Source organism: Lissotriton vulgaris, chromosome 4_1 (assembly GCF_964263255.1).
Source record: "Lissotriton vulgaris chromosome 4_1, aLisVul1.2, whole genome shotgun sequence".
Classification (NCBI taxonomy): Eukaryota; Metazoa; Chordata; class Amphibia; order Caudata; family Salamandridae; genus Lissotriton; species Lissotriton vulgaris.
The window spans coordinates 1,345,520,578-1,345,544,819 of NC_141691.1; positions in this window are offsets into that span (position 1 = coordinate 1,345,520,578).

The following is a 24,242-nucleotide window of genomic DNA, read 5'->3' on the forward strand; positions in this document are numbered from 1 at the left end:
AAATAAAGCGCGTGTGTGCGTCAGAAGGAGAGAGAGAGAAAGAGAGAGCAAGATAAAATGTTAAATGTGTGCGGAGGCCTCCCATTGAAAAGACTGCTCACAGAGGGCTGACTGACACTCTGGTCTAAGGAGGGTGCTGTGACGCTGAAGTACCCTTACCACCAGCTATGTATAGCATTTCCTAAATAAAATGTTTACTCACCGGGGGGTTGTGTGTATTTTTGTAAAGTAGTATTTTGTGTATTTTACATTTTTTACCATGCCATAGGCAGCACGCTTGAGGTAATGGTGGCCATGGGCGACTTGTAAAGTATTGTATAAAGTGGTGGATTCTCACCTAGGGCCGGATTTACCAATTACTCGCGTAGCGCAGTGCAGCAGCCACAAATAATGCGCTGCAGGATAAAGAGAGAGCAGGAGGGCACCAAATTTACTGAAATATGGCACGCTCCTCCCCTCTCCCTAGTGCCGGCACTGAAATCCGCTGCCGTGGAGCAATGAGACACCATTGTGCCATAGTGCAAGGGTGTTTTTTTGAGCCAAGCATAGGTTTTGTATTTATATTATATTATGCATTGACTCATATTAACCATCTTCCCTGTTTGTATGTGTGCTCTACAGTGCAGCACATATACGAAGTCGGAAAATCAAGGTAAAAAAACATTTCTCCTTCATGGTGCCTGGTTGAAGGGTGCGCTATTTTCTGATGCTAACCCCTGTCTACTTCATTGAGTAAATAGGGTTTAGCGTCAGAAACCTTGGGCGGTTGCATGGGATGTACCACCCATGGTACGCATCCTTGGCGCTAAGTAATGCAAAGCAGCACTATCCATTGTTTCACGTTACTTTTACGTTCTTTCGAGCGCTGAACAGGTTTAACGCTGGAGACAAAATCAGACAAAAAGCTTTTGCGCCAATATGCCTCATTTTTGTAATGCAAACGCAGTGTAAAATCTTAGTAAATCTTTACCCTAGTCTCTCTCTTTAGTTTTATTATCTGTTGGACTGGTGGTTGGGGTCCGGGATGCTCCCAGGAGATATTTTTGGGCCCTCGTCCATGGCTGCCTAGTCTTTGTTGCTCTCCTACTGAGTTCTGCTTTGCACTCCCTCATCCTGTTTATCCTCTCTCCCAGCTCTTCATCCATGTAAAAGGCAAATAGGTTAAGGGCATCATCCTGTGGTGTCTTCTTATTCAGACCATTTGGGGCATGGTAATGCCTAGGGTCAGAATCCAATTCTTACCTCCCTTCCACCCCCTTTCACCTTTAAGCAGCTTTTCCTTCGGTTTACCTACAATACTAAATATTTAGCATCCACAGAATTACTATACTATCAAAGACAATTAGTGCTGTGACTAACAGGCATCTCCTATAATGTTGCCCAGAGGTTATTCATTGATTGACTCCATAAAACATTGTGCTCAGATACCTGCTACCAGTGTATGATTGCGGGTTCCACCTCTGGCACTCTAGCATGGATCCTATGAGGTGTGTATCCTGGTTGTCTGTAACAAGTGCAAGGCTGTGGGTTGCTCCAATGATTATCCAGGGGGTCACATCTAGGGTGTGTGTCCTGTCTAGCTCTAATCCATGCATGACTGTTAGGCTGCTCCTCTGTCACTTCAGATTGAAATATAAAGCAATTTAGTCCTGGCTGCCCATATCAGGGTCCACTGCAGGCTTCTCCTCAGTTACTTATAGATGGCCCTTTTAAGGTTTTAATCCTGGCGGCTGCCTGTAATCAGTGTGCGCCATAGGCGGAACAAGTCACTCACTTCTGCGTTAATCCTAGTGAGCAAAGTCGGACATTGGCTAGCCCACTTAGGGCCAAATTTACAATATTTTGGCATAGGGCAGGGCCGCCAGCATTGTTGCTGCGCTACCCTATATCAAAAGAAAAGGGCAGGAATGCTCCGTATCTATAAGATAAATCGCATTCCTGTCTTTTCTGCCAGCGCCAGTGGGTGCACAAACTGCAGCTGAGCACCAACTCATGCACCCTTGCAAGGGTGTCTGCGTTATTGGCATGTTTGCTTTTGTGCAGGAAGAGACACTTTCTTACACAAAAATAAGCAAAGGAGGCGTTTTCCTCGTTCTATTCGTGCTGCAGAATGCAGCACACTTGGAAAGAGAAAAAACACAAGGAGAAATGTAAACATTTCTCCTCGTTACACCTGCTTTGGGAAGGCGTTACTTTTGGCACTGCCCCAGATTTACGATATGTTGTAAATCTGGGTAAATGTCAAAAACCATGGGTGGTGCATTGGAACACCCTCAGCAACAGCCTTGTAACGCCCCTTCCATGCAGACTAAGGCATTGCCTTACTTCATATTTACAAGGTCATGAAAAGCCACGCAGGGTGGCTTTGCGTGGCCTTGTAAATATGGGCCTGCACACTGCGCCTCATGAGCATCACAAAAGTGACACTCTGGCAGAGGAAAAAGTGACACAGGGGAACTGTAAATATGCCCATTAGAACCTCATTTACAAGAGGCCTGCACCAGCTGGAGTGTCACTTTTATTGACGTTTCGGTGGTGCCGGCCTTTCAGCCATATCTTTGAGGCCACATGTAAAGCCTGTGTGGTTTTGCATGACCTCATAGATATGGAGTAAGGCAAATGCATCGCAAAGTGATGTGTTGCCTTACTCTGCATGAAGGAGGTGTTCCATGGGCTTTGAGATGGGTTCTCCCAAGCAACACACATGGATTTTGATGCTGCCCCAGATTTACAAAATCACGTTGACCTTGGGAAGCGCCAATACCTTATGCCTCCCCAGACCAAGTGTAACAAGGAGAAATGTTTTCAGTTCTCGTTTTTCCTCTTTCCATGTGTGCTGCATTTTTCAACACATATAGAATGAGGAAAGCGCCTCCATTGGTTGTTTTTGTGCAGGAAGGTATCCCTTTCTGCACAAAAACGATAATTCCTACAATGCAAATACTCTTTCACTATGGTAGAAGGGTGCCTGCGTTGGCACAAGGTAGCCAAAATGACACCAGCGCAGGGGGAAAGGACAGGAAGGCGCTGTATATCATAAACACAATGCATTCCTGCCCTTTCCTTTTGACGCAGAGCTGCAGAGCAAAGTGACTTACTGCACTGCCCTGTATCAAAAACTTGTAAATGAGGTCCTTATTCTTGATGACAAAGGGGTAACTGTTATTTTTATGACCTATAAATTAGCCCACATCTTCCTCGTTAATTTGCTGCTTGTTATAATAGTTTGTCCCATTTGTCTACATTCGTAATTTTTGGGCCTGTGTGCCTGAATATGACCTTTGGGCCTTCGCTGTCTGTAAACAATGGATGTCTGAGGAGTGTCCTTTATCATTGCACAGTAGCATCCCCTGTAGCTGCATTTTCCCTATAGGTTACTCTTTGTCACTCTCGGCAGATTTGTAACAACATTTATAATGACTGTCTGCATCCAGTAAATATGCCCTTTAGAGCCTCATTTACAAGAGGCCTGCGCCAGCTGGAGCGTCACTTTTATTGACGTTTCGGTGGTGCAGGCCTTTCAGTCATGTTTTTTCCTCTGCACTCACTCCAAGTGGAGCTAATTGAGCTTAACTCTGGCTGCCTCTAAACAGTGTACTCCAATGGGGTACTCCTCTGATACTCTTTGGTACTCCTGCAAGAGCATTTACCCTGGTTGTTATTCTCCTGTGATGACCTATTGATGACTGCTTATCACTTCTAGATGAAGTTTTTCACCAGCGGCTCCTCCGCTAAGGCAAAGGGGCATTGTCTCACTGCTTGAAGGGCAATGCAGAGTAAAAATAAAATTATAATAAAGGAACGTTATTATCATTTTACTTTTCCGTTCTTGCTTAGGTGTGGGGAGGGGCGGGGTTGAGTTGGCCGGAGCAAGAGTCAGAGGGAGGAGTGGTGAGCACACTCTAAAGTGCGCATGACTGTTTGACCTTCTATCTTGGGCTGGCTCAACAGTCATGCGCACTTTTAAAGTTCTCCACAGGCTGTGTTGCACAGCCTGGGTGGAAAACATGCCCACCCTCCCAGTCCCTCTCTGTGCGCCGAATCGCGGCGTTCAGACCAATCACAACGCTGCTGTAAGGCAGCATCGTGATGGGCTGGGAGAGTCTGGGAGCCTATGTGCTTCCTGTGATGGAGGAGGGGCGGAGGCTAATGACCAGCAGGAACGTTTTCTTTCTTTTTTCTCTCTTTTTCCTTTAAAACCCCCCCACCCCAATTCCTCCCCACCCTCTGCCATGGTTCCCTACCAGCTGCCACGTCTTTTGATGTCACTTACTATGGTTGTCTGTATACAGCACTCGCCTGCGAGTTGATAACCTGTCACTTCACGAGGATCACAAATGTGGTTTACCATGCCTGCCTGTATATAATGATTGCTGTAAGCTGCTCTTCCATCACTCACTCCATCAATACAGCGGTAAGTGAATGTAAAGTACATGATCTCAATCCCTCATTCCTCACCTAGGCTCTGCAATGTAAGACAAAATAAGAGCTCCTCTCTGGTCACTCAACCAGTATACCAAAGTACCTCCTCGCACAGAGCAGAGTGCTAGTCAGCACTCACCACAAAGTACTTTCCTGTTATTTAGCATGCTCATCATCTGGCAATGCACATTGGTGCCTCATCATGGGTACGAAGCTCTATATCAATGCAATTACAATACTACAGAATACAATGAATTATAGCGAATTCATGTGTTTTTCATGCTTCACCCTTTAGAGAGCATAATGCACCCATAAAAGATTTTTGCAATGTCAGTTAAGCAAGGTACAAGAAAGTGATGGAAGGTGATGCCTTGAGTGCTTGACCAGTAAAAGCAAGTGGCTTACCAGAGGATTGACTGTCCCAGCTGTTGCTGGATGCCCTATGACGCACTTTCCCTCCATTGTGTACAGAACTGTTTCTGGTGTCTCAGACCTGCTGAGACCTTGCCGGGGGGATATTCTCTTGCTCTGCCTACTATTTTGAAGCAAGCGATCCTCATCAGTCTGCCGGTAAACCGGAGGTGCACCACCACTTCAAAGTGACTTGCCTGCGTTGTTGAGCCCTGCGGTTGCGGCGTGCTCCCTATCCCCCGCGAGTGCTGCTGTTTATGGGCCTGCACTGACGGTTCATTGTGGGGGTTTGCCAGGTTTCCTTTTGCCTGTGGAACCTGCTTGGCACTCACGGGGAGCTGGACTGTGCTGGGACACATACAACGAGATTCACGCTGGCATTCCGGTATTAAGGTGCGGCGGAAGGGGCTGGCAATACCCGAGGAGGTCTAATCGCATTCACAGCTGATTCTCCTTCCAGCCCCTACTATGTACAGCTGGGGACTGATATACTTGTTTTTGAATGTGTGGCTGACATGGCATGATCGAAGAATTAATATAATACCCGCTAATTGCCTTTATGTTGCGCCTGTGGACACTGAGCCCTCAAACCCTAAGAGAACTGGCAGATTGCCCATCTCTCTCACCTTGGCCCCAAAGTATCTGGGTTCATACCGGTCAGCCCGGTTTATCTATGCGAGTACTCCCCTGAGTGGCATGAGAGGTGTACATGCCATGCAGTCATCATATCGGCTGCATTGTCTGTTGTCCCTGGTGTTCCCCCTGAGAATTGTGCGGACTCGGAGCGCTTATCCTGGTTTTTCATTAACTAATAGCAAGGGGCTCTTGTTGTCCAGCATACAGAGTCAGTGCTATCAAACATAAGCCTTGCACTGGTCCTGCTCCCTAACTAAGGACTGTTTGTTTGTTCATTAAACGGCATGAGCGTGTCTCATTTGCCCAGCTGTGATATCTTCGGGGGCGGGCTGCCCCATTTGCTTTCTTCACAGGACTCCGGATCTGTTTCTTTCAACCCCCAAAGGGCTGGACCAATCAGGGTATCTCATCTGCAAATTGCCACTCTCCTGCGGCCACAAGCATACTCTAGCTTGACCTATAGACCCCATTGGGCCTGCCTCAGCACCCGGGATCATACCTGTGCGACACTTCTTCCTTGTAGTATTGTAATACTACGTCATAGTGGGGAGCACGAAGGGGAAGCAGTCTGGCATGCCCTTCATGGAAACACCTCTCCAGGGTTATTCTGACTTGGCCTCTCAAATGTCCTCAATAAGTTGCGCCCACCAACGGCCTTAACACCCCCCCAATAAGCTGTATCAAATACTTCAAGAGATCAGGGAATCTCGCCAAGCTATCAAACACCAAGTTGGTACTCTTACTACTAGCCTTACCCTTCTGCGTGGGGACCATATCAAACTCTCTGATACGGTCAAAGAACATGCACAAACATTAGTTGCCCTTGTACCACATCAGAAGGAACACTCTGACCAGCTGTAGCAAATGCAAAAGCAATTACCACCCTGCTTGATAGTGTCGAAGATGCAGAGGGAAGGGCCAGACACAATAATATTCACATTATTGGAATGCCAGAACGTTCAGAAGGTTCCAATGCGATCCAGTTTGTGGAGAGATGGCTCAGAAAACATGTAGCTCCAGATGGTCTTTCCATTTCTTTCTGCGTGGAACGGGCACACAGGATACCTATGGGCAGACCAACAACAGGTATGCCACCTAGACCACTTATAGCTTGTATCCTTAATTATAGGGACCGAGACCATCTATCACAAAAATCCAGAGAAAACGCCCCTATAGAGTATGAAAACACCCGGATCTCTCTTTATCCAGACTATACTATCCAAGTACAACGTCACAGAGCCTCCTATCAATCACTTAAGCGGAAACTCCAGGCCCTTAATTTGAAATATGCTTTGCTATTCCCAGCATGCCTAAAAATCCTCTACAACCAGAAGGCTCACTTCTTCAAATGCCCTGAGGCGGAAAACGGCTGGCTAGAGTCGACCTTGCCCTCCCAGTTAGTTGACAATTAATATAGACCAACAACTACAACGTATGCAAACACAAACTGAAAAAACTAGGTCCCGTCGCAACAAATCAACATAAACACTCTTCGCCAAAAAACCCATGCCGGCGCAGGCCCTCCTGGAGCAGGAATCGGTGTTGGTGGTTGCTGCCTCCATGCGTGACCAAGCACAGGTCACTACCCTGGAACAACCGGATGACAACAAGCTGCCATCGGACTCTGAATGTAACAGTGTTTTGTTCCACTCGATTACCCCGCAGATTGGAAAGGACTTGTTTGGTTAATATTGCCGATTATTCTCCATGGTTCTCCCGCAATTGTGGAAATGACCTTACCTGATGTAGGGAAGTAGAAATTATGGATGTATTCCTAACCTATGTTTTTCTCCCCAAGTTTCTGATCAGTCTAAATATACTATAGGGTCCTGCCTTGGGTGGAGCTCTGTTGTCAATTGTTAAGCCATGTCTTGTATGGGGCCCATCCCCCTGCAGTTACTGCATAGTATAACCGTGTGAAAGTAGTAGGTTTTAACCCCTCCCATGCTCATGACGAGCTGAGCTCGTCATGAGCCACGGCGCACCTGTGACGAGCTCAGCTCGTCATGAGCACAGGAGCGCCATGCCTCATGACGAGCTGAGCTCGTCATGAGCACGCGGGCGTTGTGCGTGCCCCTCCCCCCCAGCACAGCAGGGGAATAACCCCCGCAGCAAAAGGGTTAATATACGTTTGGACCAACATAGTTCGATCGTTGTCCCTAGTATTGGGTGTTATGTTTCAAAAAAAGGGTTTTGGGGAGGAGCTTCGCACGCAACCAAGATGGCTGCGTGAGCACAGGGCTCCCGAGACCCTCACAACCTCCTGCATCTATCCTAAAAATTATCCTGATTACATTGACGGGTTATTGAAGACGAGCCATAACTGAGGCGGACACCGTTGTCCAAATTTGAATCGGACTTCGGGAACCGGAATAACAACAATTTGAATATTGCAGCCTGCCCCTCGGAGATGCCCGGAGCTCAAGTTGGTATGGTGCCCGGGCAGTAGTTGAACAACAGCGGCCTGAGGAGACACTGACTTGTACTTTCACTTTCGTTTTCGAAGCTCCAGTCTGATCCTATCTGAGAGGGAGCCTGCTACTAGCAGACGGTATTTGATGGCTTAGCGATCATAAGGTGATACCCTGACTGCGTATAGTGGGCCTAGACTGACTGTGCCCACTGGACGCCGCTGATGCTTGATCGCAGCTCCCGGTGCGGCCACTTTCTCTCGAGATACGCCACTTTGGAAGGCCTCCTTGTCTGTGATGGCGACCAAACCTGATGGCGACAAGCAAAAATCCAAGACCACTCGGCGAGGTGGCTACACCCAAGCAAACAATATGGATCGATATGCCCAATCTAAAGGATCCCCTGGTGGACCGAGCAGATCACTAGATGGTACTAAAGAGGGCCCGACCTCATCGGCAGAATTGACTTTACAAGACGTCATGGGCGCCCTTAATGGGATGAAGGCGTCCATCGGCCAACAATTTGAGAATCTCGCCCACAAGCTGGACACTGTTTCGATCGATGTTAATTTGATCCATATGGATTTATCAAAAACTAATGAAAAGGTCGAATCTTTAGATCTGAAAACTTCCAGCCTAACGGGTGATGTGTCCGACTTGCAGACAGAGGTCCGCAACCTGCGGACCTCGAATGATCTTTTTGCGCGCCGGTTGGAGGACTTTGAAGGTAGGGCCCGGCGTAACAAAGTAAGCATTAATGGGGTCCCGGAAAAGTCAGAGGATCCTGCAGCTGATTTGTTCGTGGAAGATCTCATCACCAAACACCTCGCTCCTAAGGGTCTGAGCAAGTTCTTCGCAGTTGAACGAGCCCACAGAGTACCGGGTGGTAAACCGAAGTTGGGTGTCCCGCCGAGACCTCTCATCGCCAGAATCTTTAACTTCCGGGATAGAGACGTTATCCTGCAGGCCTCACGGATGAGTGGACCCACTAAATACGAAAATACCACTGTAAGTTTCTACCCGGACTTTACACAGGCAGTCCAAAAGCAAAGACTTGGATTTCTGGGCGTGAAACGACGACTAAGGGAGATGGAATTGAAATACGCAATGCTATTTCCAGCCAGGCTGCGCGTGGACTTCAAGGAACGAACATATTTTTTTTATCATCCAGAGATGGCGGGAGACTGGCTCGACACTTTGCCACACCAAATTGGCCGGGAGGAACATTCTGGAGGAGCGGAAGGCGGCCCGATGGAGCAGGAATAGGAGCATGGTTTCCGGCCCCTGAACTTTACTGATAACCCTGATAATGGTTCGATAACTTTTACTGTATGATTTGATGTGTCATACCCGGGAGTGGCGGGGCGATGGGTTGACTCTCTTCCTCCTTGGGGATTTCTTTTTGTAGACTTGTTTGATATAAGGGTGACAGGCACACTGCAAGTTGGGGTGGATATTTAGTCTTACGCAGGGGTGCAGGGTGGGGGGAGTTGTAACTGGCTTCTGGTTTGAGGGTGGGGGGGTTTTCAAGTGGGTGTGTTTTGGTTCAATGCAAGGCAACGTATTGTTTTATCATTTGATTTGGATGTTGAATTCCGAGGAGGGGTGGATCTGCTTTCACTTTTGGGATGGGGGTAGGGGATTGAGACTAATGAGTTGGAATGTTGGGGGATAAGATAAAACGAGGGGTTGTGTTACAATTGTTGAAACGACTTTCCCCTGATGTGGTGTTGTTGCAGGAAACGCATTTGATCAGTAACACTTGTCACGCAATGAACCATAGAGGGTATCACCTGGTTGCCCATGCGGGGTTCACCTCTGGATCCAGAGGGGTGGGTATCCTAGTTAGGAATTCTCTCCCCTTAGAAATAGATGCAACGGTCCTGGATGATAGGGGGTGTTACGTAGCTCTTACTAGACGGTGGGAGGGTAGAACTATATCCTTGATCTCTGTTTAAGTCCCCCCGGGTCTACAGTCGACAACTTTTGCTGACTTGGGGCGAATTGTATTGGGACTTCCTGAGGGAACTCTGGTCATGGTCGGAGATTTTAACTCGGTTGTCGCTGGCAGGGAGGATCGGCACCCACCCAGGGACCTTACGGGGTCACAGAATTGGCTTAGTGGCTTTATAGACACGCTGGGGTTTGTGGACTGTTGGAGACTGCTACATCCAGCCCAGAATCAATACACTTTCCACTCGGGTGCACACGGTAGCCTTTCCAGGATTGATTACATTTTGATGCCAGCTGCGCAGGCCCCCTCCGTAACTGAGGTTCGGCATCTAGCACGGGGAATATCCAACCACTCTCCACTGTGGCTTCGGATAGACTCGCGTGTAGGTTCAGAGGGGCGGGTAGCCCCAATTAATAGGTGGTATCCCCGTAACCGTAAGACCCGCGCGGCGTTGGTCAAATCTCTTGACCAGTATTTTGTTGAGAATCTGGGATCAGTGTCTTCTGCCGTATCGCTCTGGGAGGCTTTTAAGACGGTCATCCGAGGTCAGGCGTTATCATTGATTGCAGGTGCGAAGAAGAGTAGAAACAAGGAGGTAGTTAGACTCGAGACACAGATCACCGAGCTGGAGCGTGATCTGGAATTGGGCGTCATCCGTGAGAAGATGCATGTTATGCGTCTTAAACAGCTTGACTACAGGGCGTTGGTTACGGATGCCGCGAAAGTTATGGGCAGGGAGCAGCAGGGTCGATTGTACGATGTCGGGGATAAAGCTGGCAAACTGATAGCATGGTTAGATAAAAAAGAGAGGGCTAGTCGTGTGGTTCCTGTGATTGAGAGAGTGAATGGTATGCGTGTGACTGAACCCGAGGAGATCGTCCAGAGTTTTGCGGAACATCTCCGGAAGTATATTCCCCCGTATCTGATAGGCCGGAGGAAGACTCCCATTTATTGTTACGAGACATTGCATTGCCCAGCTTATCTGATTCTGATAGAGAGTTGCTAGATGCCGTAATAACCGCGGACGAGGTGGCTCTAGCTATCCGCTCTCTTCGTTCGGGAAAGACGATGGGCCTTAATGGTCTTCCCATTAAACTTTATAAACTGCGCCCGATAACATTGCGCCATATCTTCGTGACATGTTCTTGGAATCGCGAGATAGTGGCTCCCTTCCCCGTGATCAGCGTCTTGCGACCATAGTGGTGATTCATAAGGAAGAGAAGCCAAGGGACCGCTGCGCCTCTTATAGGCCTATATCACTCCTTAATGCGGAACCCAAGATTCTTGCTAAGTTGTTAGCCAATCGTGTAATAAAGGTGATTAGTGACTTGATTCATCCAGACCAGTCCGGTTTCATCCCGCATCGGAATACGGCCCTGAATCTGCGACGTTTGCATGGTGTTCTCGCGAGTACTTCATCATTGCGTGAGCCGGCCATCTTGGCCTCATTGGATGCCACGATGGCTTTTGATACGGTGGAGTGGCCGTATTTGTGGGCTGTACTTGCCAAGTTTGGTTTTGGTCCTGGCTTCATTAGCTGGGTCAGGCTCCTCTATGAAGACCGGTTGGCGCAGGTGGTGTTGAATGGTCGGGTCTCTGAGCCCTTCGTTCTCGGAAGGGGCACAAGACAGGGTTGTCCATTATCTCCGCTCTTATTTGCTCTTGCTCTTGAGCACCTTGCTGCCTGGATTAGATGGGAACCGTCGATGAAGGGTGTTCAGTGGGCCCCAGACCCCGAGGATTGTATTTCGCTTTACGCGGACGATATATTGTTGTAACTGACTTCGCCCCGAAGTCGTTAACTGTTTTGTTTGATGTCCTCACCTCCTTTGGTAGGAACTCAGGTCTAGTCATTAATTGGACTAAGTCTTACCTATATGTCCTCTCGGGAGATGTCTCTCTTTTGCCACGTGACTGTCCCATCCAGGTTACACAGACGGGTTTTAAGTATCTCGGGGTTTATCTATCGTTGAACCTGGCTGCCCGATTTGAACAGAATTTGGTCCCGCCGCTAACCCGGCTGAAGCTGGACGTGGTGCGCTGGCACAAGCTGCCGCTTTCGCCGCTCGGCCGTGCGGCGCTCTTTAAGATGATGTCGTTGCCACGCTTTCTGTGTGCTCTTCAGAATACCTTTGATGTAATTCCCGCGAGCTATTTTCGGACTATTGAGGGTCTCCAGAGGAAGTTGATCTGGGATGGGCGTTTGCGTATCGCCCTCGCCAAGTTGACGCTTTTTATGGTATGACGGTGGTATCGCTCTCCCTGACATCAAACGGTATTACTGGGCGTCTCAATTGGGGGCCATTAATCATGGCATGTATGGTCCCGGATTGAACCCTGCGTTTGCCATGGACAGGTGGCTGTTGCCGGGGGCGATTATTATAGAGCGCTTTATTCTAGATTGGATAGAGGGAAGCTCTCCGGGCCCACAAAGATTGCTGTACGGGTTTGGCTCTGTGCAAACAATGCTATGGGATGGAAGGATCGACTGACCCGTGCGACCCCGCTTTTTGCTTCCGAGAAGCTGGGTAACTTGTGGAAAATGAAAGGATTTGAGAAATGGGATATGATCGGTATCAGTAAGGTAGGTGACCTCTGGGTAAAAGGCAAGTTTAAAACCTTTGAGGAATTGAGGGCTGAGTTCAACATTAGTGACAGGGAATATTTTCGATATGCTCAGGTCTGCCATGCCTTGCATTCAGTTTTTACTGAGAGTGCGGATATTCCGGAGTCCTCTCCGCTTGAGGATAGAATACTGGATGGTTATGTGCCAGATAGTACTATCTCTTTGATCTATAAAAAGCTGATCAATGGTAGGACTGACCTGTTGGTGCTCCTCCGTGAGGTATGGACCTGAGACGGTCTTGAATTAGACGATGAGGATTGGCAGTCTGCGATCTCTTCTCCCAAGGAGGTCGCGATTACGGCCCGTCTCGGTTTGTGCAACTTAAAATCCTGCATAGAGTCTATGTGACTGGCCCACGCATGATTAGAATGGGTTATTCAGAAGATGGTCTTTGTAAGCGTGGTTGTGGGCTGCTCGGGACGTTTCTACATATAATTTGGGAGTGTCCTGCAGTAGCTGCTTTTTGGACTGGGATACACAATAAGATAAAGGAGGCTACTGGTATTGATCTGCTGCCCGAGGCTAGACGTTGTCGCCTGAATGTTTGGGAACCAACTGATTATAATGTTGCACAGACGCAGTGGGCAACCCTGGGAAATATGGTGGCTAAAAAGACATAGCGCAGTTGTGGGGTTCTCAGAGGCCACCCACGGTCGAGGCTTGGATGGAAAACATGGATTGGTGCATGTTTAGGGAGAAAACCGTCTATGTGGCACGCGGGCGACCCAGGAAATGGGGTAAGATATGGGGTCATTGGAACACTTACCGGGGAGATATTTGCACTCCTCCTCTTATGGATGTCCCTGAAGTTCCACTTTCTCCCTGACCTGCCATTCCTCGTAATGTAACATATATAATCGATTTTGAATTCGTTTCTCCCCTGCTCCCATCCCCTAATATGATTTGTACACCTTATTGTATGGTATTTTTTATTCCTCCTTCCGCATTAGGACTGATGTCCTACTGTATTGTGTTTATTGCCTTGTTTGTTTTTATTTTTAATAAAAAGATTTACAAAAAAAAAAAAAAGAAAAGGGTTTTGGTTCCATGGTCCATACTGAGATAATTAATTTATTGCATTCCTCGTGTTTCCCTTGGCACCCTTTTGTAATTTTTCAGTTTAGGAATTGCTATCCTAGGTAAATATAAAATATTTACATGGAATGTGCGGGGAATGGGGTTGGTTCACAAACGACACCGAATTTATGCCCAACTGAATAGGCGAAAGGTCCAAATAGTTCTCATTCAGGAAGCTCATTTAACTGACTCAGAGGTAACCAAAATGCGCAGAAAATGGAAAGGACACATTTATAACACTTCTTACTCTGCCTTTGCAAGAGAATCACTGATTTGAATCAGAAATGGTGTACCCTTTGTGTTGGTGGAACAACGGATAGACCCAGCAGGGTGTTATGTACTCTTACAGGGCAAACTAGATGGGATTCCAATAGTCATTGGCAGTATATATGCCCTGAATTATGAACAAAACACTTACCTCACTAACCTGAATGCAGGTCTACTGGATTGGGTACAATATCCCTGGGTCATTGGAGGAGACTTTAACTCTGTCCTAGATGTTAATTTAGACCGTTCTCACCCCCGCTCCGTGGGTGCGGTATCTACAAAGACTGCAGATTTTTTGCGGGCCTGGGCCATGGGTTGCACGATGCAGGATGCATGTCGTACACAACATTCTAACAGTCAGGAATATTCATTCTACTCCCCAACACACACGTTGCACACTAGGATTAATAGAATATTTTGCTCTACGTCCCTGGTGCCCCAAATGGTCATATCTTGGGAAAACATTGTCTGATCACAATCTGCTTGGAATGTTCCTCGAATGGGGGAGGGTTCCCACCGGGAGGGTTCCCACCCCGGTTCCAACCTGACGGCTCTGGCCACAAATCCTGGAGGACACGGTTTTCAGAGATACGTTGGGTACTGCCATTACTAACTATTTCACAGAAAATTATAAATCTGCATCCTCCCATTTAATTGAGTGGGATGCATTTAAGTCTGTCATTAGAGGAATGGCTATAGGGGCTACAGTGGGCGCTCGTCAGGAAACACACAAGAACCTTATCTTGGTGGAAACCTCCCTTAATAAGCTTGAAAGTGCAGCCATCACTAAACAGACTCAGCAAGTACAGTTAAAAGAAGCCAGAATCAAACATGCTGAGCTACTGGAACAACTCTGCCTGATAGATTATAGTGCATACACTCAGTATGGCACAAAGAAGCAGATAAATCAGGAACCCTCTTAGCTTGCCTAATATGTAACACTTCCCCCCTGTCCCGATAACAGAAATATCTCTCCCGGATGGTTCTGTTGCAGCTACTCAAGCAGACATTAACCTAGCATCTACACATACTACAAAAACCTGTACAATGCTCCAGCTATTGCACGAACATATAACAGCCTTCTTCAGGGACCTCACATTCCCTAAATTGACAGCTGATACTCAATCTGAATTGGATGCCTCTATTACTAAAACTGACATTTAAGAAGCCATCAGAGATTTGCCCAAAAACAAGACCCGAGGCCTAGACGACCTACCAGCAGAATTTTACTCACTGTATGCAGAGAAACTGTCCCCGCGTCTGGAGAGCCTTTACAAGAGCGCTCTGGAGAGGAGCTCTCTTGCATTAAAAACCATGCAAGCGCTGGTTACTTCTCTCCCCAAACCAATCGAGACCCCCGTGATATTTCAGGCTATCGCCCTCTCTCATTGCTATCTACGGAATACACAATACTCAGTAAAATATTGGCCAAAAGTCTCCTGCCCTACCACCCAAAAGTAATCCATATAGATCAATGTGGCTTTATAATGCATCCCTAAATTTCAGACGCTTCCATTATATAATGGAGATGGCTGTGGTCCTCTCCCGTACATCTGGGTGCATCTCCCTTGATATGCAGACAACTACTACAGATCACAGCGGTGGCAGGCTATTTGCGCGCTGCTACGCTACGCTGATCTTATCTCATTTTAAATTGCTCAGCCCAGTTGACCGATAGCTGTGTTGTGCACCCGGTATACTTTTTAAGTCTTCATTGCTGATTAAAGCTCTGCGCGCTTGCGTGTGCAACAATGTCTGTAATTTTAAAACGTCTTCATGCTGATTGAGAGCATTGTGCCTGCACTATCATTTTGTATCTTGGGAACCTACCTCCATCTTTCTCGCTCTTGACCCTGGTCCGCCCCGGCTGTGTGCCGTTTGAGCGGAGGGTCAGCCCACGAGCGACACTTCCTGCCTGGTCCTGCTCCACTTCCGCCCTGCCTCTCCACCGTGCAGGTCAGCGGTCTAGTGGCTGCAGTATTCCGGGTATTTCTTGGTTCCTGTTCTCCCCCGCGCTCAGACAACTACTACAGATCACAGCGGTGGCAGGCTATTTGCGCGCTCCTACGCTACGCTGATCTTATCTCATTTTAAATTGCTCAGCCCAGTTGACCGATAGCTGTGTTGTGCACCCGGTATACTTTTTAAGTCTTCATTGCTGATTAAAGCTCTGCGCGCTTGCGTGTGCAACAATGTCTGTAATTTTAAAACGTCTTCATGCTGATTGAGAGCATTGTGCCTGCACTATCATTTTGTATCTTGGGAACCTACCTCCATCTTTCTCGCTCTTGACCCTGGTCCGCCCCGGCTGTGTGCCGTTTGAGCGGAGGGTCAGCCCACGAGCGACACTTCCTGCCTGGTCCTGCTCCACTTCCGCCCTGCCTCTCCACCGTGCAGGTCAGCGGTCTAGTGGCTGCAGTATTTCGGGTATTTCTTGGTTCCTGTTCTCCCCCATGCTCAGACAACTACTACAGATCACAGCGGTGGCAGGCTATTTACGCGCTCCTACGCTACGCTGATCTTATCTCTTTTTAAATTGCTCAGCCCAGTTGACCGATAGCTGTGTTGTGCACCCGGTATACTTTTTAAGTCTTCATTGCTGATTAAAGCTCTGCGCGCTTGCGTGTGCAACAATGTCTGTAATTTTAAAACGTCTTCATGCTGATTGAGAGCATTGTGCCTGCACTATCATTTTGTATCTTGGGAACCTACCTCCATCTTTCTCGCTCTTGACCCTGGTCCACCCCGGCTGTGTGCCGTTTGAGCGGAGGGTCAGCCCACGAGCGACACTTCCTGCCTGGTCCTGCTCCACTTCCGCCCTGCCTCTCCACCGTGCAGGTCAGCGGTCTAGTGGCTCACGCTGACCAGATATATATGGCAACCTGGAGCAAGCGCAGCGGACGAGCGCAGCGGGATTGCCGACTTTGCGCCGAAGTCACGCACAAGTCAAGCCCGTCTGTGCCCGTCCGCGGCCGACCGGGGCTAGGGGCACGTCACTCTGCCCACTCGCTCACCTATTCCCCGGCAGATCTTCTTAGCCTCCAGGGCCCTTGGCTTTTATCTGCTGCCATCCGTTCCCGTATTTCTTCTTTTGGCTTGTCCCCCTCTCACGTTCTCCCCCCCCCTCACTATATTCCCACCAATCCCCTGAGGGGTACCGTTAACCCTGCACCCATCAAAACCCTCACAGCTTGTTATCTCAATACCAGGTCCGCCGTAGCTCATTCGCATGAGCTATCGGTGCTGTTGGACCTCCATGCCCCAGACATGCTGTTTCTCACAGAAACTTGGTTTCGTGATGACTCCCTCCCCGCCCTTCTGGCTACCTTACCAGCTTCATATTACGCCCTACGCTCGGATCGCCTTAACGGCAGGGCTGGGGGAGGTGTAGCGCTCATTGCTCGAGCGGACTTGCCTTTTCAAATTCTTTCTCTACCTGATATTGCCACGACCGAGTACCTGGCCATTCGTACCACTTCCATTTCCCCTCCCCTCACCTGCTTACTCATTTACCGTCCTCCCCAATCGCCCTCATTGTTTCTCCCTACCTTCTTGGAAGTATTAGCCACGATTGTGGTTAATAACACTTCCATTCTGCTCTTGGGTGACTTCAATTTTTGGCCGTCCGACCCTGCAGAGTGCTCTTCCTCTAAGGAATTTTCAGAAACCCTCCGATCTCTCAATTTTATACCCCACATTCACTCCCCTACCCACGCTAAAGGACACGTTCTAGACCAAATTTGGTCTCTGAACTGCCCTGTAAAATCTGTTTCCATCTCACCCTGCACCTGGTCGGACCATCATTTGATCTCTTTTGCCCTCCCCATATACCCCCCGGTTAAACCCTCACTTCCAAAAAACGTTTGGGTCCGGGCCTGGGGACGAGTAGACCCAGGCAATCTCTCTGACCTACTTACTGCCTCCTACCCTTCATTACAGGGGTTATCTACTCTCTCCCAAGTCGCGTCCATCAACCAGTGGCTCATCTCTGGCTGCGACTCTATTGCCCCACTCAAGCGGGTTACGTCCAAGCGGGAGAAGGATGCCAACCTGTGGTTTAATGAGGACCTCAAGACTACTAAACTAGCTGTACGCAGAGCTGAGCGTGCCTGGAGGAGAAATTACTGCCCCTTATTAAGACTGGAGTTTATCAACATCTTGTCCCAGTATAAGCAGGCCATCTTGGGGGCAAAAACAGCTTATTTCTCCTCCAAAATCCTCGCCGCAGAGAACCAATCGAAAGTAATCTTCTCAATTGTGCACAACCTGGCATTCTCTGATAGAACCACATTGAAACCCACTCCCTCACCTGAACTCTGTCACTCCCTCAACAATTTCTTTATCCAAAAAATCTCCACCATCAAGGCTAACATCCCCCCCCCCCTTCTCCTACTTTTGTGGACCCTCAGTGTCCCCCCCCAAGGGACAACTTGATGTCCTTCCTCCCCTGACTAAGGAAAGCCTTACCTCGATAATTCCCTTAGTCAAATCTGGTTCCCCCCTTGACCCCTGTCCCTCCCACATTCTCCGTCACATTTTTTCTTCATGTTCTGATCTCCCTCTTCACCTCCTCAACAGTTCACTCTCTCAGGGTGTGGTACCCACCCCACTGAAAACAGCAATCATTGTCCCCATCCTTAAGAAACCTGGTGCGGACCCCTCGGTCCCGGCCAACTACCGTCCCATCTCCCTCTTGCCATTCTTAGCAAAGGTGCTCGAGCGCCACGTCACCCGCACTTTGAGCACCTTTGTGGAGATGCATGGGGTCTTAGCCCCCCGCCAGGCCGGTTTCCGCCCAGCACACTCTACGGAGTCCGTGGTACTCTCGGTCCTTGATAACCTCAGGGAGGGAATGGATACCAACAAGACCCAGGCCCTGGTCCTTCTTGATCTCTCAGCCACCTTTGACACGGTCGATCATACCATCTTACTTTTCCGTGTCAGGGAGGCGGGGATCGGAGGTACTGCATTGGTCTGGCTATCCTCCTTCCTGAGGGACCGCACCCAGGCTGTTCGCCTGGGTGACTTTACTGCGGATTTCCGGAAATTTCAGTGCGGGGTCCCCCAGGGCTCTTCTCTTTCTCCTCTTCTGTTCAATCTTTACATTGCCCCACTTATTTTTTCTTTACAGCAGATGGAGGTCGCTGTATATAACTATGCTGACGACCTCCAACTTGTTTTTTGTTTGTCCTCTTCCCCGTCTTCTATCTCTAATTTCCAAACTACCATGACCCACATCCGAGACTGGATGAACCACAACCATTTAAAACTCAACCCAGATAAGACCGAGCTGGTGTTGACGGGTGGTTCATCCAGCCCTTGGTCTTCTCTGTTCTGGCCCCCTTCCCTTGGTTCCTCACCTGTCCCCTCTTCCTCAGTAAAAACTTTAGGTATCAAGCTCAATTCCCAACTCACTCTTCACTCCCAGGTTAGCTCTGTGGTGTCCTCTTCCTTTCTCTCACTGCGTACTATACGCAAGGTGTCCCGCTTTTTTTCTTTCCACGCCTTGAAACTGATCACCTTGGCGATGGTCATCTCCCGCCTGGATTACGGCAACGCCCGATATGCCAGTATACCTGCATATAGCCTTAGGCGCTTGCAACTGATTCAGAACCAGGCGGCGGGCCTGGTGTTCAACTTACCAAAATCCCACCATGTCACCCCCCTTCTTAAATCTTTACACTGGCTCCCCGTTCGTGAACGTGTCCAGTTCAAGCTGGCCTCTATCACCTTCCAAGCGAGACTGGGCACGGCACCGGCCTTTATTTCTTCCGAGATCACTCCCTACGTCCCCACCAGAGACCTCCGCTCATCCACCCAGGCCCTTCTCACTGTCCCGCGATTTCGGAGGAAGAAATGGGGCGGTTCGAAATTCGCGACCCTTGCTCCACTCCTTTGGAATTCCCTGCCTCCTGAGCTCAGAACCTTGATTCTTTATCCCCAGTTCCGAAAACAACTCAAGACTCATTTGTTTTCCAAGGCCTTTAATTAACTGTCCTCCCATAGCCTGAACTGCTCTACTTTATATTTGCCATTCTACCTTGTTTTCTGTAAGTTGTAGCGCCATGAAGCCGCTGGCGAACGTGCGCTTTATAAATAATTTTAAATTCAAATTCAAATTTTGACACATTAAACTGGGGCTACATGCTGGCCTCTATGGACAAATTTGATGTTCCGAAGGGTTATCTGCGGTGGGTTGAATTATTATATAATGCCCCTACGGCGCGGGCCAGAACTGGTTCACATGTATCTGCGGTTTATTCCATAGCCAGGGGTACCCGCCATGGATGCCCCCTATCGCCGCTGCTGTTTGTCCTGGCATTAGAGCCCCTACCTCTCAAACTCCGCAAGGCGGCTGTAGATTTGGGGATATCACTTAATCATATAACACATCTAGTGTCTGCCTATGCGAATGACCTTATAATTTTTCTTAAAGATCTTACTGCCAAACTGGAACTTATCCCGTTTATATTTAAAGAGTTTGAACAGATATCGTATCTGGCAATCAGCGCAACTAAATCCTATGCCTTCTACATGCGTCATAAAGACACCCCAGACCCAGATATATTCAGCGACCTAACCCTAGTGACTGCCCCAGACACGTTTAAATATTTTGGTATACAAATATACAGAACCCCTCAAGATCTCATAGATGGCAACTTGCTGATGGTAATAGTGTCGCTTCGCATGCAGGTATCTTTTTGGATTTTGTTACCATTATCAGTGATGGGCAGAGTTGCCATCTCTAAAATGGTGATGCTCTCCCGACTTTTATATTTTTTTGTCTTCATTCAGGCCAACATCTTTAACACACTTAATACTCTTCTAACAGAACTCATCGGAGGTAAGGGACGAAGGAGAGTGGGCCTTGCAAAATTACAGTTGTGACCTGAGGAGGTAGGTCTTGGCACTCCAGACTTTCAAGCTTATTGCATGGTCAGTCAACAACAATGGTTATTTCATTGGCTTGTGGGCCGACATATCCAGGAAATAGGTTATACACCCCAGCTCCTTCAACAGGGCACCCTACACAATTTACTTCTGCCGACTGTTTGGCTTGCTCAAAGCAGCATTATTGGAGAAAAACTATACAATACACTAAAAGGGCATCTCTATATTCTCCCAACATCCCCTTACTTGGAATCCCTACTGCAAATGGCTTCATCTCCAAAAGAATGATATCCTCATGTACACAGGAAGGTGTATCAACACTTGGAGCACTGTTCATAGAAGGCACACTAGCAGATCACAACAACTCTCTACGTACTCAGGGGGTTTCCCCGACGTTATTTCTCCTCCACCCCACGATCATCCATTACATCAAACCTCATTGGGCCACTGAGGGTATCGAACCTCCCACATATGAACTAGTCCATGCCATACACCTAATGGGAGAGGGGCGCCATCTTACCCATTGGCTGTATAGGGGTATTAGGGTGCACTCACATATACTGTTAACCCTACTCCGAGCTGGGTGGTCACTGGAGATGGTGAGGGATTTCACTGATAAAGAGTGGGCCTCGATTTTAGAATTTCCTAAGAAAGTTTCCTGCAATGCCAAATTTAAATATATACAATACATGATATTGCATAGGGCATATCTTACACCGCATAGCCTCAATACCATATACCCCAATGCGCAGCTTTCTTGTCCCAGGTGTCAGGAAGCGGATGCGGACCTACTACAAATGCTCTGGGGGTGCCCACGACTGCGAGTATTCTGGCACACAGTTGGCTATAATGTGCAAAAGGTCACTGGTACAGCTGGGTGGGCACTGTCGGATAGTTGCCTATTAGGGCTGCATAGACACCCCAAGACACAGAAGGTCCAATAAAGATTTGCGGATTTAGCTATGCTCATAGCGAAACGTGCCATAACAATGAGGTGGAAGTCCACCTCTCCTCCCACACTACTTACTTGGCAGACGGAAATGATCAGATTGGGTAATGCAGAGAGTGCAATCATTAGGCAAGAAGAATTCCGGGGTCTGCGTAGGATCCCTATCTCATTAGAATGGGATCAAATGTTAGAAGCTTTCAAGACCATGGAGTCATTAACTACCAACAACATCTCAAGCTGGACCTATGCCACCCAGAACTCCCACACCCCCACTGGCTCACTTGACCATAATTGTATATCAGTATATTGCCACATCGTTCTTAATATCTAGGGGTATATATATATATATATGTATCAATATAAATGTATATATGAAAGCCTATGCTTGGTACTAATTTGTTTTAATTGAGGGACTGCAATCTTCTAAAACGTTATTGTGTACACTAATGGACCAGTGAACCGGGGGAGGAGGGGGTGTTTCTACTTTTGATGTAGAATTGTAGTTAGTAGATAAACAGATAAACACACAAGGTATGTCTTTTTCCCCTTTTTTCTTTCATATTTGATTGTTTGCCTATGTAATTGACACAAATATTTTACAATTTCATTATTCCCTTTTCTTAGTCCATAGACATTACAATATCTGAGACTTATGTATATGTGCATTTAACTGGCCACCAATTATTTGGTGGAAAGCTACTCTAACAGGACTGTTACCTTTTTTTTCATGTCTCGTTGATGGCATAAGCAGTGTCATATGTATAACTATGATGAAAAACTCAGTAAAATTGTGTTTAAAAAAAATTGTGATGTTTAATGTGGAGAGGATTTTCCAGTGAGCAGTCCAACCCTCAAGCCTACCCAATATTAAAAGGCTTCATGCACTGACACCCTTTGGTTTGCTGGCTTCTCTCAATCTAGGAAAACCCAAGTTTTAGCCAAGATTGAGTTATTTTTGAAAGATCTGGGATAGTAAAAGGTGGAACTCCCTGTCTAGAGCCATATATGATCTACTTCTGTCTTTTGGACTGGTCTAATTGCTTTGATTGGTGCCACTACCACAAACAAGAAGTCTTGATGTGATTGTAGTCTTCTCTGGTGAGGTTAATCCTAATGCAGCTCTGGTAACCTCTCCCAGAGGTCACTATTTCATTGGTTACTTATTAGGCAAGGATTTAAGGGCTTGCACAGAGTGTGAACTAGAAGGTGGAGATTACTTGTTTAATAAAGTTTGTGGTTTGTGAAAATATATGCTATAGCATCATTCATAGATGTTCTGAGTCCCTTTACTATATCAATGAAAGTAATGTAGTACAATTGTAGAACTCTGATCACTGCTAGTCTTCTAATTTGAATACTCACTGCCAGAGGTAACAGATTCATACTGGACAATAACATCAGATAACCATTTAAAAGAACTCAGGGAATCTGTTCCTACTTGAGAAGAGTACGATATAGCACCTTAATATAGGCCTTGAATGGCAATTAAATGTATAGACTACAAAAACCTCTAGTCTAAATGTTAGACTCCCCCATAATGAAAGCACCATGGAGATATTCGTGAGGAGAAATCCTCTCCTGAGAATGGCCTGCATGCTACAAACACCTTGTGTGCCACCATCTTATTGGTCCTTCCAGCTTAATCCCACACTGGCAGGTCAAAATTAAATGAAACGTGCAGGTGTGTGAATCTATCTGAAAGACAACTGCTTCAGTAGGTGTAAAATCTGTGGAGAGATTGCCACCATGAAGTATGTGCTGTAATACATTGGATTGTTGTTTGGTGTGAGTGACTGCCCACTTAAAGAAACAATTACAACCCATGACAGGGTAAACCCTTAAAGTCACTAAATTAACTTGAGCTCAACTCCCTGATATCTATGGCACAGAGCAGACAGAATTAACTAAGTGCAATTTATAAACTATTTATGCAGGACCAAAACAGTAATGACGTTGAAATGTAAAACAAGAAAAATCCCTAACTAAAATGAAAAAAAATTGAGTAACATTTAATAATCAAAATCACACCAAAATGACAAAAATCCAGTAAGGGGAACCAGAGATATGATTTTTTCAGAATTCAAGGAAAAATAGTGGCAAAAAGCACCAATGATAGTCTATGGTTGCGGTAAACTAAAGCTAAAATCAATTGCAAGTTGACCGTGATGGAGTGCAGGTCAGATACATCAACTAACTTCATCCTGGGCAAAAAGTTTACCTTCTGACTTACTCTTTTAAGTTCCAGCCAACCACAGGTGTAAATTTCTGAGGCCCCCAGGACCTCAGAGGGAGGCACTTAGAGACTAACAGAGTGTCAGGCAAAGACCAGCAGCAGGGTCCAGTCCTGTTCAGTTAGCACTGGTCAGCTGGATACTGCCAGGAATATTTATTTTGCAGCTTGTAGTCTCCCTGTAGCCAGACATGAGGTCAGTCAACTGACACTTGAAGTCCAATTCTTTGCCTGGGTACAAGAAGGAACGGTCCAGTCCTTCAAGCTCTTACCAGCTCACAAACAGCAATTCCAGTCCTCTTCTCAACTTCCACAGGTCCAGAGAGTGTTCTCAAGTGGGTGCTCGATGGTGCCACATATATGCCTGG